This window comes from Terrapene carolina, unplaced genomic scaffold (genome assembly GCF_002925995.2).
Source record: "Terrapene carolina triunguis isolate 2854851 unplaced genomic scaffold, T_m_triunguis-2.0 Scaffold68, whole genome shotgun sequence".
NCBI classification, from domain to species: domain Eukaryota; kingdom Metazoa; phylum Chordata; order Testudines; family Emydidae; genus Terrapene; species Terrapene triunguis.
Window position 1 is genome coordinate 1755321 of NW_020664419.1, and position 14354 is coordinate 1769674.

The following is a 14354-nucleotide window of genomic DNA, read 5'->3' on the forward strand; positions in this document are numbered from 1 at the left end:
TCCTGTTCTGTCACAGATCTTCTATATGCCCTTGGTCAAGTCACTTAGCCTCTCCGTGCCTCAGTTTCCAATCTGTAAAATGGGGGTAATAGGACCTCCCTGCCTCACAGGAGGGTTGTGAGGCTAAATGCATTCCAGATTATGCAGTGTTCGGATACTGCAATAATGGGGGCCAGGTATGCACCTGTGCCAGACTTCAGTCATGTGCTTCAATCCCCTTTTTGTACCAGCGGCACTAGGGTAGCAGAGAAGATTGCTTAGCTCAATCCTTTCCCCACGCAACAAGCTCTGCACCGTCACTTCCAGCTATCGCAAACGGCTGCTGAGCTTGAAAACAACCCCACGATTCAGTCGAAAGACCTGCAACCCCCAAGGCTCTTGCAGGCACTCACAGTGTCTTTGGCAATATTTTCAGGGCTTGCATCCTGGGTTCCCTTCGGCAGCTTGCTTGCCGCTGCGCAGGGCCCCTAACGGAGACCATTGCTCCACCCGTTGTTGTGCACAATGCGATAGCTGCGAAATGGGGGGTCTGGCGTCCCAGCTTTGTTTCCGAGATCACTCTTTATTTGACAGCTCTAGGTGGAGGCTCCAAGGATAGAGCAGCCTCGTAAAAAAAATCCCAAACAAAACGCCCTGTGATTTTCCAGGCAGATTGAAAGGATTTCCTGAGCTGGGCTAGACTGTTTCCCTTGCTTTGTGTAGGGAAACAGATAGTTTGTTTCCCCCCTGGATTTTCCTAGATCTCTTTTAAAGCACAACCCTTTTTGATCTTTGAAAACAGCTCCGTGTTTATGCCACAAAGGCCGGCACACAACCCATTCAGGTGCCCCGAGTTGTGTGTGGAATTGCACAGGCAGTCAGAGCAACTGCACACGCAAACCAGGCAGGCAAACGGGAGGGAAATTCACCCCTTTGCAGAGGGCTTGCAGAAAACGAGGTCTGTGCAACAGTTAAGACCCAGGAAGAGCGAGTGTCTCCTGCAGGTGCCCCAGGGGCCACAGGCCAGTTGAGAATCGCAGAGCGCAAGCACACTCTGCCCAGAGCCTGACATGCCCTTTCTGCTGTGGGGAGCAGTTGGTGTAGGAGCCAGCGACCCTTGCCAAGGGAATTCTCAGGTAGGGCCAAATTCCAGCCTGTTTGTGCTCCTTGAGCCAGAAGGAACAGGGAGGAATGAATCTGGCTCGTGATCTCGAAGCCAATGTCGCACCGACATTCCCGCACAATCCGTGCTCTTTTCTACCGTTGTTTTCATTTGTTAAATGCAAGCCTGAATAATGCCTCTTCCCTGCCCTTTTCTGCCTTCTGGGGGCTTGATTTCCCAGCTGTCACCCTGCACGTACTCGACTGTGTAACATTTTGCAGTGTGCTGCTTGCAATTCAACTGCACAGCGGGAGAAAGAGCGCTCACTTTCAAACTTCAGCCTGACCTTGTCTACCCCAGGCTATGACAGATCAGCTCATGACAACCAGTTGGGCCTGACCAATTCAACAACGCTGAAGCCCGGCACAGAGCTGATGTTCTGAAGGCAAGTTCTCTTCATTTTACACTTCTCCAGCAGGCAGGACCACCCACCGAGGCACAGAGACGTTTACCTTAGTCCTGGAAGGCAGCCAACGTATACAATTTCAAACAAAGCTACAGAGAACTGGGACTAGGAACAGCTCCGGGCCCTATCAGACCTTGGCGCTCTTTGCATGCGCTCAGCCAGCGCTGGACTCTGCTCTCCTTATATGGGCACAGCTCCCGCCGACTTGCTCCTATGTAACTGAGAACTGAATCTGGTTTGTCGTCTCTCATGTACCATACAGCTCCCACCCCGAACGGTGGGAAGAACTCGACGGCAGCCTGACTTATCTGCATTGGGATTTCTCACAAGGGTATCATGGTCATTTTTTTGGTCCAGTGAAGATTACCCTTGTTTTTAATGTTGTGCTTTAGTATTTGTCTGTGTTTGTCAGAAAACAACTGGGTATAAAATCAAAGAACGGTGAGGCCACCCGCTCAGTGATCCAACCATCCATCCATCCATCCGCCTGTCTATGTGTCTGTCTATTTTCTGTAAAGCCCTTCACTGTAGTACCTGAAGTACCTCCCAGATAAATGAGATCTATGCAGCCAGGAAGCTAGTAGAACAAGGGGCCACATTCTCTGTTAGTGTAAAGTCGTGCAGCTCCATCAGTTTACACTAGCAGAGAATTTGACCCAAGGGATTTTTGGGGAATCCTGCACTAGGGTGACCAGACAGCAAGTGTGAAAAATCGGGACGGGGGTGGGGGGTAATAGGAGCCTATATAAGAAAAAGACCCAAAAATCTGGTCACCCTACCCTGCAATAACGTAAGCAGGCATTCAGTGGGATGCCCCCTCTTCCCCCATATCCATGCAGAAGGCGTGTGAAGGCAGAAGGTGCCCTCCGATGGGAAAGGGGATGACCCTGCCAGGAGATTTGACTGATTTGCCCAAGTGAGGGCTCAGAGAGCAAAGAGGAGTGAGCAAGTCAAACGCTGTAGAGGGGCCTCATGTCTGGGGGGCACGTCCTGTCCCTCCACCCCTCCGTGGGCAGAGAAGGCCATGGACGCAGTGGATCTGGTGCTGGCCTGCTACAAAGGAGGATGGGAGATCTCTTGTAAAGAGCATGCCCCACAACACTACTGCTTCTTTTTCCCTCAGGGCCCCCAGGACTGGTTCCCCCTCTCCCATATTTCGGTACTCTCCTTCAAACCCTTCATCTTCATCCAGTCTACACCCATAGCTCGCTGCCTAACTGCAAGGCCCCCATAAGTCTCTGCACAACAGCCTCTCCATGTTGTTTCCTTCCTCTCCACCATCTTGTCTCTTCAGCATCCGCTGCCCGCCAAAACCAGGCCATTAGGGGTAACCTGAGGAGCGTTTCTGAGCTTGTGCGGCTGCCCCCGCCTCCCCCAGCTCCCACCATTTGCGTGTGAGCCAGATGCCCCAGAAGCTGGTGAGAGGCTGGGAGTCAGCAGGAGGCCGGGCAGCCCCCGCGGGGGCAGGGTGAGAGGCCAAGCCAGGAGGTGGCAGCCAGCATGAGATGCTGAGTGGGTAGGAAGGGAGCCAAGTGACCAGCACGTGGGGCGCCTCAGAGGGCCCGGGACAGCGCCCCATGCGCCATCTCCTCATGGGACAGTGAGCAGCATCTGGCAAGAGGGGTGGGGCGATTGCAGCTAGAGGGGAAGCAGGACAATGCTAAGTCCTCCTCCCTGAGGACACCTAAGGCTGGCTGCGGAAGAGCTAGGCCTCATTGTCCTTTTCATCGGGAGGAGCCCCTGAGCCCGACTGGCCCCTCCACCCTCCGTTGTCAGCACCGTGTTCCTCAGGTCTGGAGGCCTGGCGGAGTGTGGAAAGGGTCCCAGGGGCAAAACCCCAGGGTGAAGCCCAACGTTCTCCAGAGCGTCCAGCCAGGAGCCCTGGGACCCTGTAGCAGTGAATGGCGGCCATGTTAAACCCCACTTCCACTGCCGGCTCCCTGGGAAGTGGGGGAAGATGGGGTCCATGGGCATGGGACTTACAGGTGCCCCGGCTTCCACGGAGCAATGGCGTCACAGCCCTCTGTGGCTGCTGTGAGGGCAGCATGTGAATGGAAACTGGTGTCTCAAGGCTGGGGAGGGCAATCGGGAAGCTGGGAAACTCAGGGCAAATCAGACAGCAACCAGATCCAACCACCCAAGAAAGTGATTTCCGATCCCAGCTCTGCTTCTGACAGCCCACCTGCACGGGCTAAACTGCCATGCCGGGAGGTCGGGCTGTGACACAGCGGAGCCCTGAGGGAGTTTTAACGCACTTCGGTCTTTCCTGTGCAGATGGGGCCAAACCATGGGAGACATAGGCACCGACTCCATGGGTGCTCCGGGACTCCAGCATCCATGGGGAAAAAATAGGGGGTGCTCAGCACCCACCAGCCACAGTGGTTCCAGGCCCCGGAGCTGGCTGACGATCAGCTGTTCGGGTGGCCCCGGGGTTGGCCGCCAATCAGCTGTTCGGGTGGCCCCGGGGTTGGCCGCCAATCAGCTGTTCGGGTGGCCCCGGGGCTGGCTGACGATCAGCTGTTCGGGTGGCCCTGGGGCTGGCCGCCAATCAGCTGTTCGGTGGGCCTGGGCCAGGCTGCGGATCAGTGAGTGGCTGGCGGGAGGCACTCAGGGGAAGATGGACAGAGAGGAGCATGTGGCAGATGGGTGAGGAAGCCTCGGGGGAGAGGTGGCGTGGGGGGCGGGACCTCAGGGTGGATGGGGGGGAGAGCACCCACCAGGAAAAACAAAAGTCAGCACCGGTGATGGGAGAACCATGTTACTGAATCATGGTGTAGTTTTATAGGGAGAAGAATGGGCTTGTGACTAAAGCAAGAAGCAGGACTCCTGGGTTCTATTCCTGAGTCTGTTGCAGAACTCGGGCAAATCACTAAGGCCCAATGGGCATTAGGTGCCTAAATCCCTTTGAGGATTTTGACCTCATTGTCCTCTAATTTTTTGGGTGTCCATCTTGAGACAACGAAAGGGGCCCGATTTCCAGAGCAGCCGCACCTCCAGTTGAAATCCACAGGAAATGGGGCTAGGCAGCAGCTCTCACACTCGGGGCCTGTATCGGCATCTCCGGTTAAGCGCCCCAAAACCAATGCACCCCAAATGCATGGACATGCTTGAAAATCTGGGCCTTTGATCCCCCCCCCCCCCCGTGTTTCATTTTCATTGGGGATAATGAATGATACTGCCCCTCACAGAGTGGTGTTTGCAAAGCACGTTGAGAACCTCATCTGGAAAGAATGACAAGCGTGCAAAGTGCTATTATTATTATCAATTGGACAGGCCATTTTTCTGGATTTATTGCCAGCCCGGTGGAACCGGTTTGCCAAGGAACAAAGCAACGTTCATCCCTTGAGATAATATTTAGGTAGGGGCCAGCTTTGACAGCTGCTGGGTGCTTATATCTGATCTTGTGCAATGACTTGCCCTATAATTGCCAGTGGAATGACTTGATTTTCTTTCCTGCTCCGTATCGACTGAGATTTAACCGATGTTATTACGAAAGAGCACCTGGCAGTCAGCCAAGGAGCAGATCGCAGCGAGGGCTGGATTGAAGTCGCTTGAGACAGGCAACTGCCATCAGATAACAATGTGTTCTCTAAAGCCAGAGGGATTAAACAGAAGGGGGTGACGATGCCAGCTTGTTGGGCGCGCGATGGACGTTGGAACGTGAAAAACAAAGGCAGGGTTGGGGTGGTGTTGCCTGAAATCTGTAGGGTTACCTGCTAAATGACATTCAGTTCTTGGGCAGCTTGGCCATGCAGAGCCTGATGCAAAGCCCAACAGAGTCAAGGGAGGTCTCTCCATTGACTTCCATGGACTCCGGCTCATTTACTTTTCTCCACGCCCCAGGAGCTGTAACACTCTTCTGGTTTCCATTAGCCTAAATCGGTCCAGCTGTACAGCACGATCTCAGCACTGACTGATGTACCTTGAAGGGAGATCATCCATGTAAACTAATCTGATAGCTACACCTATCTGCAAATGAATACATGGTGCCTTACTGTGAAAGACAGCCTTTAACTTGGGGGTGTCGTTTTGTGCCCAGAATTAATTGCACCCATATTTATGTGCTGTAATTAGTAATGTCATCTGATTGCCTGTACAAATCAGGTGGCTGGGTGGCAGCATCGTATCATTTGTGTCTGCAATTAATTGTGAGCACAAGAATGCAGTAAAAGGGGGTAGATAGATAGATAGAGGGGGTGATGGGGATAGATAGATAGATAGATAGATAGATAGATGTGGAGGGGGATTGCAAGGTAGATGCACCCAGTCACAAGAATTAAAATGCCAGATTGGATCACTTGATGATGACCTGTTCTGTTCATTCCCTCTGGGGCACCTGGCACTGGCCACTGTCAGAAGAAAGGATACTGGGCTAGATGGACCTTTGGTCTGACCCAGTCTGGCCATTCTTATGTTCTTATTGCCTGGTGCACCAGAACAATCCATATTGCAGAAAAAGCCCAAGCAAAACATGCTCAAAATAAGGGACTTGCTTCAGTCCCTCTGACAGAGACAATTCCATTACAAAGCCATGGAGCTCTGGTAGCTTTCATGTTAAGATGCCTGGGTTTGTTTATACTTGGCCTTACTTTGCCTTAGAAAATCAAGATGATTGTGTAGTGAGCTTACCAATGCCAGTGGTAAAAGCTCTAAACACAGCAACTGATCAACCCTGCCCATGAAGCATGACAAGAGACAGATTCGTTCCTCCTAGAGCTCTGGCAGGAAGGAGATGGATATGGGCCTACTTCTGTGGTGTGAGCTTGCAAATGGAGCAGCCTGCTTTTTCCTTTTCTGGCCCTTGACCAGTCACAATATTTGGTTTCAGAGATGCAAGAGCAAGAGATCTGCGGCTGTCGAGAGAGGGCCAGATCTCAAGGCTCTTTGACCCAGAATCCCAAAGGGAGGGTAAGAATCACAGCTCTTAGAAAAGGCCTATGAGTCGGTCTAGTCAACGCCTCTGCCAGTGTAGCCCTGCAGTCTCCTCTCCGTTGCATTGTCTAGTCTAGTTTTAAATGTCTCATGTGGCAGGGGATCCTGCCACTTCCCCACGGAGAACATGCCGCAGCCCGACACAGCAAATGTCTCCTAGTTTCTAAATCCTTCAAACATGGAGGACTAAGTATCGGGGTAGCCGTGTTAGTCTGTATCCACAAAAGCAACGAGGAGTCCGGTGGCACCTTAAAGACTAACAGATGGATTTCGTGGGTAAAAATCCCACTTATGCCCAAATAAATCTGTTAGTCTTTAAGGTGCCACCGGACTCCTCGTTGGTTTTATGGAGGACTAAGTGACCCCGAATAACCGATGGTGGTGGTGTTAGTCAGCATTTGTCCACATTGATGTCTTTGAATTTTTCCTCAGAAATCAATCACTCCAACACGTTAACCCATTTTGTGAGGGATCTTCTCTGAATTATTCCCACTTTCTTTCAACTCCTCCTTTCCTCTGTCACTCTGCACGAGAGCGGATACTCAGGGTTCTGTCCGTTGCAGTTTTTGCTTTCCACCATGTCCCTGGACAATCTCATCTCACTGACATGGCTGCACCTGTCATCTCTATATGGGTGACTCAGACATTTCTCTTTCTCTGTCTACCACCAAACCACATCCCTCCAGCCCATCCTGTCTCTCTGACATCTCTTGGGTGGCTTCAGCTTAGGGTGACCATATTTCTTAAAGGAAAAACAGAATGGCTCAGAGCTTGCCCGAGCTGAGCCGTCCCCACCCCCCACACGCCGCCTGGGCTGACCCGCCGAACCCCATGCCGCTGGGAGGGGGGAAGGTCAGCTCTGAAGGCAGTGCTGCCTGCCAACAGCAAATTTCTCCGCTGCTGCTGGCGGACAGCGCTGCCTTCAGCTGACCTCTGGGCAGCAGCCGCAGCTCTCCGCTTTGCCTTGCAGCTGGGACACATACCCAGTTTTGGTGAAAAAGTAGGGACTGCCAGGACAGAGTTGATAAAGGGGACTGTCCCAGCCAAAACGAGACATATGGTCACCTTACTTCAGCTGAAAGGGAGACAACTGTGGTGTAATTTTAACACAGTTTTCAATATAAGCTATCACGTTAAGTGATTTCCTGATCCTGCTGGCAGTTAGGGGACTCTGTAGGGAATCATGTGGTCTGGGCTTCTGCACTGCAGTCAGACTCAGTCTGCAAAGAGCCAGCTTCTAGCAAGGCGGGGGTAAATTGTGCTTCTCTGTTTTAGGGAGCAGCCTGCTTTGTCTCTTTCTGTTTTGCGGTTCTTGTGTGTCATTGGTCTGAATTCTAAGAAATAAAGTAGTGTGATGTTGCAACCAACCAGCAAGAGGCATTTTATGTTTTCATCTAACTTCGCTGCGTGTATGCCATGAACATAGCAACAATGTGCTCAATGACCATGGACTGAAAACCAAGAACTCCTGAGTTCTAATCCAGCTCTGGGCCTCAACTTCCCCATGTGTAAAATGGGGATAAAGACATCTCTTCCCAGGGCTGTCATGAGGGTTCAGTAGTTAAGGGTTTGTCAAGTGCCGAGTCTTAATACATTAGTAAAATGGCTGGGACCAGGGAACGCCAGAGGACAAAGTTCACATGCGGCCCAGTGAAGAAGGTGGTGTCAATAAAGATAATGAATGATGTTGCACAATCATATGCAAAGAGAGCAGAGCCCTTCTTAGGGACTAGGTTAGGAAATGGAATGTACAGTTTAGAGCCCATAGAAAAATGTAAAAATGTGAGGATCCGGGGGAGGTGCAGGAAAGCAAAGGAAAAAACAAACAAAACCCAAGTCGTTAATAGATGGAAAATTCCTGCAACTCTCAGTCCAGTGTGCAGCTGCAGTAAAATCAGGCTAACAAGGTACTGAGCTCTATCAGCTGAGGGCTATAAAAGGACAAAAAGATGTTAGTCACTCTACAAAGAGTTGGTTGGACTCCATTTAAAACATCACATACACTTCTCTGCCCCGTTTATTTAAGGATATTTTTCTGCTGGAGCAGAGAGTATGACACCGGAAAAACATAATGGGGATAATTTGGGATCTTAAGGGCAGCTTTGATGGGAAATGGTTCAGGGAGTTGAGCTCACTCTCATCAGAGAGCAAAGAGTTTACGCACAGGGTGAGCAAATTCGCATCGCCCAACGGGAAATTGGATAAAGAGTAGCTCAGTCCAATGCAGAAAGGGCAGCAGCTCGAAATTAAGACAGCAGCGCACATTTCATTCTTTAGTTACATGGTTGCACCATGACTGGTAGTTTCATACGAAGTGAGTGCAACAGCCAGCCAGACAGGCAGAAAGAACGCAATCAATACTGATTTTATCCAGAACGATTTCTTGCAAAACTGATAAACATCTTGCTCCGTGGAAGCGAATCTATGGGTTTCTAAGGTGTTGCTATTGTTTCAAAATCCATACTCCTCGGTTTAGACCAGTTGAATATCTGGCTGATAGATGTTAAAGCCAGTAGGGACCATTATGATTAGTTTGACCTATGATTTAGTTGGGGTTGGTCCTGCTTTGAGCAGGGGATTGGACTAGATGACCTCCTGAGGTCTCTTCCAACCCTAATCTTCTATGATTCTATGACCTCCTGCATAACCCAGGCCATAGAGTTCCACCGTGTGCTTCCAAGAGGACAGTAAGTGAACATTAGACTACAGAACTCAATAGCTTGTGGTTGACTATAGACCATGTCCTTTAGAACCACATCAAATCTAGGCAGAACAAATGGATGATAGATAGATAGATATTCCAATGTGACCAATTAGGTCATTAAAGCAAATGCAGATGTGTTCAGAAGACATCTGGGGTAATGTCGGAAGAGAGCCAGAAGGTGGAGGAAAATGGAGAAGGGGTGACCGATTCTGTGAATAGGAACGGTAAGGGAGCTGAGATGTGAGAGACATTTGTTGGTGAAAACTCTACTGAGTCCAGTAGCCGTAGTGTGTTCTGAGATTCTCTAGGTCCTGTAGCAGGATACAGTAAAATTCAGTCCCAGCGGAGCTTTAGTGATACATCATTGCACGGATTTACACATGTCATGTGTTCAGAACCCTCCCAGCCTTTGGCTGTCCTGGATTTCATGCAGAGCCTATTTAATCATAGGCTGAGCACTGTTCTTATAGGAAAAACATGCCTCTTAGAAAGTCAGAGCGCAAAATCCATCACAGTACACAAATACCAGAGAGAGACAAAGAGCCTGGCATCAAGACGTGTGTTTGAAACTTTGCTCAGCCGGTGGCTTAATAAATAGAGGCCCAAACTTCATCTGGGCTTAATGTCCGAGCTGAAATTTTAACAAGGCCAAGATTGGTCATGACCCAGTTAAGATGTGGGGATGGAAGGATCGCGGGAAAAGCTAGCTGGGTCTGGTGCGGTCTGCAGGCTGCTCCGTGCTAGTAAAAATTAGCGTTCAGTTTGTTTGGGGGTGTTTTTTGCATTAGCGTCTTTGCTAGAGGGTTCTGAAGGACGACCACGGCCAGTGCAACGTTAACGCCGTTCTCGCGCCGGCTCTCACAGGTTGCATTGTTTCTCGCTTGAGCAGAAGAAATCATTAGCTGAACATGCGCACCTGGTTGAGCCGTCCCAGGGGCATTTGATTAATTTCATGTTGAAGTTTCATGCTAGCAAAAGGCCTGGTCCTGAGGTGAAGGCCGTGGCCTGCAATTGAGCAGAACTAGATTCAGTACCCGGCTCTACCGCAGGCTTCCTCTGGGAGCTTGGGAAAGTCACTCAGTCTCAAGTGTAAGCTACGGACAATGCTCACTCTGCCTACGTTTTGTCCCTAGATAAACTGTAAATTCTTCATGTGTTTGCCTAGTGCCTGGCACAACGGGCCTGGAGGTACTTCTCTGGCTCCCATTACCATAACATCCAAGCACCTCCCAATCTTTAATAGAGTCATCCTCACAATGCCCCTGTGAGGCAGAGCTATTATCCCCATTTTACAGATGGGAAACCGAGGCACAGAGCGGCTAAGTGACCTGCCCAAGGTCACAGTGAACGTCAGTGGCAGAGCAGGGACTTGAACCTAGGCCTTCCAGTTCAGTCCACTGGCCCATCCTGCCTCGCCTGATGGACTCTAACTTTGGGCGGTGCAACTGTAATACAAATAATTGTAGTGGCAGAAACTGGCTGCGCAGTTGTAGAGGGTTTATATGCACTTCAAGCGAGAATGGAGAGCGTCCTGGTTTCATCTCTTTCCCTCTGCGAGCTCTGCTCTTGCAGTTCCTCCGTCCCATAGCACAGGACGGGGAGCCAGGGCACTGGGGTTCTAAAGGGCTTGGGGAGCTGTGGATGAAAACCTGTAGGTGTTAGTATTAGTCTTCTCATCAGGGATGAACATTACAGGGATTAAAAATACAGGGAGAGCATTACAGTGAGACAGCTTCTGGCATGCTAAATTCGCTTCCCTCAGTGGCCTTGTTTCTTATCTGAACCAGTTGCTTTACTGAAGAACTGGCGCTGGTGGAAGAGGCAGCCATCAGCAATGGCTGTTGCAAGGGGAATCTAATTAATAACCCACACAACTTTCTGTGGGTTTTACCAACAGGAACGACGCTTCATCCGGCTTCACTAGCTCATCGTCCACTTCTTCATCCAAGCCATTAATACAGCTATTAACTAGCAACCTACTCTCAGCCTGTCCTCACTTGGCGTAGCAGCTAGGCGGGAGGACACCCTGCTTATTACTCTATTCCACGGAAGAACTTTGCTCAAGCGTATTGATTTCCCATAGTTGTTTGCAGTGGTGGTGTTGCCGTGTCGCACCCAGGATGTTAGAGCCACAAGGCGGGTGAGGTAACAGCTTTTATTGGACCAACGTCTGTTGGGAAAGAAACACGCAGTCGAGTTCCACAGAGCGCTTCTTCGGGCCCTGTGTGGCGTTTGAAAGCTTGTCCCTCTGGTCCTCTAAAAGCTATTACCTCACCCACCTTCCCTTTCAGAAGCTCCGCTGGCTTGACCCGATCATCTCCTACTTACCCCAGGTTATGGTGGTGGCTGAAGCTACACATGATCCTGTATCCTTTACTCCCGCCGGCAGAGAGGAAGGATGGCTCTGTGGTTAAAGCACATGAATGGAAGTCAGGAGCCCATTCCTTCCTCTACCACAGACGTCCCATGTGACCCATGTCACACAGGGCCTAGTTTTCAGCAGCGCGTTCGTAACCCCAAATGAAGTCAACGGCAGCTGCGGGGTGGGAGAGGTCATATGAGACAAGATAATGAACTTGCAGCAGCAGGCTCAGTAGAAAGTAAGGTTAGTGCTTGTTCAGGGAAACACCTGCCAGCACCAGTCTCACCTCAGGGTAGAGAGGAGGCCTACCCCAGGTAGGTCAGAGCAATCCCATTTCACTGATGTAGACAGGACAGCGAGAGTAGCTCCAACAGACCCGGTTGGACAATGCCCCGTGACACGGCTAAGACCTTTATCGTCTCCTGAACAAGGAGCCGGGGCAGCTCATCCAGTCACCGGCTGTGTGGCTAGTTCATCTCCCTCATGCATGGCTATTACTTCTACTACGTGTCCAGAAACTTCCAGCCTGAATTACTGACCGAGAAGCAACAACTAAGAATGAAAGTAAAGTTCCCACCCCGGGAGCACAACGTGTGCATGCGTCTCTCTCCTTTAACATGTCGGAGCAGCCCCAAGAAGAAAAGGGCTGTCACCTCTGCAAGAGTGGCCGAGTTTTTAAAGTACTGTAAAGAGGGAGACACACACATTGTAACTTCAAGCTAGATACACAGTGATGGCGCTCGGTGCTTCTCTAGCTTCTTCACCCCCGAGTCTCTGGGTATTATTGATAAATTCATTTTAAAGGTAAATTATATTCGCTCTTCCCAACTGATTTGCTGTCTGTGGCTAACTCAAGACAGCCGCCATCTCTTACTTGTTCTGACAGTCACTATCCAGGGTTTTCCTGCTCTTCAGAGAGTAGCCACGTGCCAAGCCAGCTGAGTTCTTTATTCCCAGCGAGTTAAAATGTTCACTTTTCCACAGTGGGGGCGTTTTTTGTTTTGTTTTTGTCAGCTAACAAGTTGATCTTTCTGCCAGGACAGGAACTGCCTGGAGAACAGGATCATCCCTTGAAAACCCCACTGGGAAAGACTCCCACATTAGTCACAACCACCAGCTGTTACTTGCACTTGCTTCCAGGAGTTTGAATTTTGCACCCTTACACCGAGTAAAGTGTCTTACTCCTCACAGCTCCTCTACCAGATGTGTAGTTCAGAGGTCAGGTAGCTGCTAGGGCATTACTTGGCAGAAATATTACTGGAATGTCTGCTAAAGCTCTTTGCCAAATGTCCTGACATTGTTCTGGGGAAAGAGGCACTGGTTCCTAAGTCCCTCTCCCAAACACGCATGTATGTATCCGATTCTGACCCGTCCTTCGATACTTGCAGATCGTAATCCTTTGTTTCTAACAAAGTATTGCAAAATAAGAGATTCCTTTCTAGGTGGCTGTTTTTCAAAATGGGACAGTGAATCCTTCTGATCTGTAAGACAGCAAAATGAGCATCTATCTCAGTAGTGCACATGGACCCAAACCGTTGCTTTTGAATAGATCCATCTGGTTCTTAAGACCCCCTTTCCTGTTTATGAGAACTCACACCCTGGCTGGGTCTACGCTAAACTTTTCCCCCTAATATTTCTGACAGTTGCTACCTCCCAGGCAGCATGGCCGGGGACAGTAGATGGTTTGCCCATGCCCTCCAATGCTGCTCAGAGCAGATCTAGGGAACACGAGAGTTGAAATACAAACAGCCTAGCTCGGGGGTTCTCAAACTGGGGGTCGGGACCCCTCAGGGGGTCGGGAGGTTATTACATGGGGGGGTCACGAGCTGTCAGCCTCCACCTTAAACCCCGCTTTGCCTCCAGCATTTATAATGGTGTTAAATATATAAAAGTGTTTTTAATTTAGAAGGGGAGGTCACACTCAGAGGCTTGCTATGTGAAAGGGGTCACCAGTGCAAAAGTTTGAGAACCACTGGCTAGACTAGAACTTCCCCTGTTGATAGCACCAGTAGATCTGCAGCAATGATGAAAGATTTTAAGAAAAAATAATCTAATGTGGCTAGGCCTCTGTGTTTAAAAGCCTGGAGTGAACTTTATAGGAAGTGATGGTAATTCAGTAACCAGGTAAAGGCAGGCTATGTTTGTGTTCTGTACAGGGTCAAGGACAATGTCAGTACTCAAACATTAACCCAAACCTAACTACCCAATACAATATCTGTTGTATGGGTTATATAGCGCCAGTTGTCTTATTCATTGGATGATCACTGTCTTTTCTGAATGGAATCCTTGTTGAATATGCCCTACTCCATCTGAATCTGATTTTCCAGAGATCACATAGGTAGAGCAACTCAATTACTGCTTTTAGATAATCAGTCCCAATGCTCCGAGAGATTCAGGAATGCCACACCACCTCTCCCTTTGGCTTTCATTAGAAGATTGTGTCTATTTCTTGGTTGGTTGTTTAAATGAGTTATTTATAAATCTTTGCCAAGTAAGGATTTTCCCCTGGCCCCTCCTCCGCATTTTTACTGGGTGAGTTTGAAAGCAGTATCAGGATCATTTTTACACCTCAGTGGAATGTCTGTAGAGTTCTCTCTGATATGTCTGGGTCCAATCTGGTTTCAGGGGGATAACTGGAAGCTACCACCTCTCTGATACTTGGGGAATGGAGAGAAGGGAAATTAAGTGAACTCTGTCCATGGTCACACAGTATTGTTTGTTCTCTTTGTTGGCCCCATTAACAAAAAGCATGTCTGTAGAGATGGTTTTCAAATGCTCCAACATCTGATTGGCAAAGCAAGCTATCTCT